The following is a 5,321-nucleotide window of genomic DNA, read 5'->3' as shown; positions in this document are numbered from 1 at the left end:
CGCATGGGAGCAGCACCCCAAGCCCTGGCGCCTCCCTCCCTCCCGTGACACCTCTTCCTCCCCGCTTGCGCTTGGCGAAGCCCTGCCGGGATCCCGCTACTTCCACCACCACGCCGTCGTGCTGCTGGATCTCCATCAACTTCTCCTCCCCCCTTGCTGGATCAAGAAGGAGAAGACGTCCCCGCTCCGTACGTGTGTTGAACGCGGAGGTGCCGTCCGTTCGGCGCTAGGATCATCGGTGATTTGGATCACGACGAGTACGACTCCATCGACCCCGTTCTCTTGAACACTTCCGCTCGCGATCTACAAGGGTATGTAGATGCACTCCTCCCCTCTCGTTGCTAGTAAACTCCATAGATTGATCTTGGTGATGCATAGAAAATTTTAATTTCTGCTACGATCCCCAACAATGAGTACCATAAACGAGAGCGAACTAAATGATTGAATCTGGTGTTTCATCAATATGCAACGAGCTCCACTTAATTTGTAGTATTATTTGTGCATTTTTCTATGCCTTGCCTCATTAAATCGGACATGCATCATACTTGATTGTGCATCATGCCATGTTTATGTGATGATTGTTTACTATGTTGCTTGCTTCTTTCCGGTTGCGCTTCTCCTTGATAGTTCCGGTTACGTTGCGATTGTGAGGATCCGTTCGACTACGTCCGTTTGTCTTCTTCATGGACTCGTTCTTCTTCCTTGCGGGATCTCAGGCAAGATGACCATTACCTTCGATATCACTTCTATCTTTGCTTGCTAGTTGTTCGCTCTATCGCTTTGTTGCGCTACCTACCACTTGTTTATCATGCCTCCCATATGCCATGTCAAGCCTCTAACCCACCTTCCTAGCAAACCATTGTTTGGCTATGTTACCGCTTTTGCTCAGCCCCTCTTATAGCGTTGCTAGTTGCAGGTGAAGATGAAGTTTGTTCCATGTTGGAATATGGATATGTGGGATATCACAATATCTCTTATTTTAATTAATGCATCTATATACTTGGTAAAGGGTGGAAGGCTCGGCCTTATGCCTGGTGTTTTGTTCCACTCTTGCCACCCTAGTTTTCCGTCATACCGGTGTTATGTTCCTTGATTTTGCGTTCCTTACGCGGTTGGGGATTTATGGGACCCCCTTGACAGTTCGCTTTGAATAAACTCCACCAGCAAGGCCTAACCTTGGTTTTAACATTTGCCACCTAAGCCTTTTTCCCTTGGGTTCTGCAGACTCAAGGGTCATCTTTATTTTAACCCCCTGGGCCAGTGTTCCTCTGAGTGCTGGTCCAAACCGGGCGATGTCCGGCGCCCCCTGGGCAACCAGGGTCTATGCCAACCCGACGTCTTGCCCATCCGGTGTGCCCTAAGAACGAGATACGTGCGACTCCTATCAGGATTTGTCGGCACATCGGGTGGCTTTGCTGGTCTTGTTTTGCCATTGTCGAAAAGTCTTGTAACCGGGATTCCGAGACTGATCGGGTCTTCCCGGGAGAAGGAATATCCTTCGTTGACCGTGAGAGCTTGTGATGGGCTAAGTTGGGACACCCCTGCCGGGTATAAACTTTCGAGAGCCGTGCCCGCGGTTATGTGGCAGATGGGAATTTGTTAATGTCCGGTTGTAGAGAACTTGACACTTGACTTAATTAAAATGCATCAACCGCGTGTGTAGCCGTGATGGTCTCTTTTCGGCGGAGTCCGGGAAGTGAACACGGTTTTGGATTATGTATGAATGTAAGTAGTTTCAGGATCACTTCTTGATCACTTCTAGCTTCTCGACCGTTGCGTTGCTCCTATTCTCGCTCTTATTTGCGTATGTTAGCCACCATATTTGCTTAGTGCTTGCTGCAGCTCCACCTCATTACCCCATCCTTCCTATAAGCTTAAATAGTCTTGATCTCGCGGGTGTGAGATTGCTGAGTCCTCGTGACTCATAGATTCTACCAAAACAGTTGCAGGTGCCGAGGATACCAGTGCAAGTGATGCTACCGAACTCAAGTGGGAGTTCGACGAGGACCTTGGTCGTTACTATGTTTCGTTTCCTTGATTGTACTCTGAATGATGCATGTTTAATTTACGTATTGTGTGAAGTGGCGATTGTAAGCCAACTCTTTATCCCATTCTTGTTCATTACATGGGATTGTGTGAAGATGACCCTTGTTGCGACAAAACCATCATGCGATTATGCCTCCAAGTCGTGCCTCGACACGTGGGAGATATAGCCGCATCATGGGCGTTACAACGACCCACTCGGGAAGGTCGTCCAGGACGGTCGCGCCTCCGGTTCCCGGCATGGTGATTGGTCACCGGTCAGATCCGATTCCGATCAACCGTTGAAAAATAAAAAGAGGAAACGTCAGGATTGCGGGTGACGGATATTTTGGGCATGAAGATGCGAGAGGGTCTTCCCTGTGGTTTATGGGCGTTATAATTCGGGTAGGCTCATGACCAGCGCCCTTAGTTTTTCTTTTTCTTTTTTGACAATTCTGACACGTCTGGTCCCCTTTTTTTTAGAGACGTCTGGCCCTTTTCACATTGAAAGTTTGCTCGGTGGTCACCGATGAAGTTCATGACAGTTAGAAGTGGCAATGAGATAAATATTTGAATTGTTAATAATACTCACGTGCAAGAAAATCTATTTCATCTCGACTGATTTCTGCGGACTTGTGAAGGAAACAAAATATTTCTTCAGCACTAGCATATATATACGCCGGCTTGTGAATAATTACTTCTTTTTATGAAGTATGTGATGCACCAACCGTTGTTCAAGACGATGTATACACGATTGGAGCATGTGGCTACCGAGGTTTTTTCTCAATATGGATGGCAGCATAACCTACAGATTGATCAACCATCTCCTTCGACATGGGCATAGTGTCGGTCTATCGGACTTTATTGTTGCCGATTTGTCGATTTTTATTTCATGAATTTTTGTTTTTCTTTTGGACTTTGTTGTGTGCATCTTAGAGCATCTCCAGCCGCGCCCCCAATAAACCTCTTTTTTTGTCGTCGACGCCTAAAATTCGGCCCAGCTACGCCCCCAGAAGCCCATTTTTCGCCGGCTTGGGCCGATTTTGGCGCCGGCGGACCCAGGCCGAACCCGGCGCGCTGGGGGCGCCCGGGGGGGGGGGGGGGTGGGGGGAACGATTTTGGCGTGAAAGGTAGTGGGTCCGCCGAGTCAGCGACTCGTCGTCCTCATCGCCTCGGTCCCCGTGAGAATCAATGCCAAGGGCGCCGCGCGGCCGCGCCGGTCAGCCTTCCATTGATGCCTCACGGGCGGCGCAGTGAAGGCGCCGCGACGCGCGTCCCACCCGCTCCCGCCACGCGACACCCGGCGGGCAACTTCTCACCGCTCATCTTCACCTATAAAAGCCGACCTCCCCGCCGATGAACGACACAACTCGCCACCTCTCGCCACCGTAGCTTCTCTCTCGCACTCTTCCCCCGCCGACGAGCAATGGCCAAGCGTTACCCAGGCGACGCCGCGGTGGTGAACGGCTTCGGCTGCCGCCATCTGCGCGAGGACGAGGCGCGCCTCCTCTATGAGGCCGACTACCCGGTGCCCCCGGACATGCGGGTGCCGGGCTCGTGGAGGCTGAGCGCCGGCGGCGTCCCGGTGCCCCCGTCACCCACCAGTGTTGAACGGCGCGCTGAGATAGCGCGCATCCGTTCGTCGCTGTCGGAAGCGCAACAGAACGAGCCGATGTACGCCGCCGACAGCCACACGCTGTGGATGATGTACTTCGACCGCTGCCACACCGACCAGGTCGCCTCCGCGAACAGCACCGTGCCCCGCGGCTGCCTCAACGCCGACGGGCGGCGCAAATGGTGGGGCGTGCTCGGTCGCACCCTCAAGGCCGGCAACACGTCGCGCCTCGAGTACCTGGCGCCCCCGTCCTTCTCTCGCCGCCGCTGTAGTTCCTCGACGCCGCGGCGAATGGAGACAGTGACCTCCTCGTCGTCGGGCTCCGGCTCGCTTTCCTCCGGGTCGCCGGCTCTCCGCCCCGTCAAGTTGGAGCCGCAGGAGACGCCGATTGGGCGCCGCACCCGAAGCAGCGCCCTCGACATCAACGAGGGCGGCCGCCCCTCCCCTCATTCCCTCCGCCTTGTCCGGCCGAAGACCGAGCCGGGTTTGCTCCCCGTGAAGAAGGAGCACGAGGAGATGGCCGCCGCCGACGAGACCGCCCTCAAGTGGGCGAAGGCGGACTACGTCCGCGAGCAGGTGGAGCGCCAGCGCTGGGCCTACGAGGAGATCAAAGCTCGGCGTCGTGGACGCGACGAAGGCGGCATCGTCGTCCTCGACAGCGACGACGAGGACGTGCCCTGGCCGTCCAACCCCCCGTGCATCGGCGACCCTGGTTATGGGTGCAGCACGGACAGCGGCGGCTCCGGCGGGGCGCAGGGCGGCGGCGACGATGATGACGACGACGATGACGGCGGCGGCGTACACCCGGTTCTACAGGCTCCTCGGCATGTAGACGGTGGGCGGCGGCGGCGGCGGCGTAGTAGGGCTAGGCGTACTTGTTTTTTAAATCATGTTTTCTGTTTTTTGTACAAATTTGAATGAAATCGCCGAGTTTGTGCCGAGTTGTGCCGACTTGGGGGCGGCCACTGGGAACACGTTCGCCCCCAAGCCGAAATTAATGTCGGCTCGGCCCCAGACGGCGCTTTTTCGGCGTTCTAGGGGCCAAACGGCTGGAGATGCTCTTAGTTATGCAAAGGCCGGGTGTTAATCATAATGCTTTGTATCTGTTTGATGCTATATTTTGAAATAATAAAAGCGCCATATATCGATATATATCCTGCTATTATATTCTAAAACGTGTGAGTGTAAGCAATATCTTGTTAGAGGTATATCGCAAAAAAAAAACATCTTGTTAGAGGTTTAGAGAGTAAACACATGTCAAGAACTACGTGTAGTTTTTTTTTTTGCATGGTAATACGTATCTCATTTATATAGAATAAAGATCAAGTTACAAGGCACGTAAGTACCGACCATACAAGACTGAAAAGATAGGAAAATCCTATGCAAAATACCAACTTCTGTCCCTCTCCTTCGACACCACCGAAGCGGCCAACAAAGGGTAAAAAGACATATCACCTCTGCACCCAAGCTCGACGCGGCTCCATCGCTGATCAACAGCTTTGCAGACCTCCAAAGTAGTTTGCCAGAAGCAAAACCATAGCTGTTGAAAGAATCAGACCGGGGCAACATGTCCCCGGACACGCCATCGAACTTCAGAACTGACACCCCCGCATGACGACGACGTCGGAGGAGGAAACCAGAACTGTCAGCCTTCGACCACAGACCCAGCACAAGATTCTCCATC

Source organism: Aegilops tauschii, chromosome 2, assembly GCF_002575655.3.
Source record: "Aegilops tauschii subsp. strangulata cultivar AL8/78 chromosome 2, Aet v6.0, whole genome shotgun sequence".
Lineage (NCBI taxonomy): Eukaryota > Viridiplantae > Streptophyta > Magnoliopsida > Poales > Poaceae > Aegilops > Aegilops tauschii.
Note: the sequence above shows the minus strand (reverse complement) of the source record.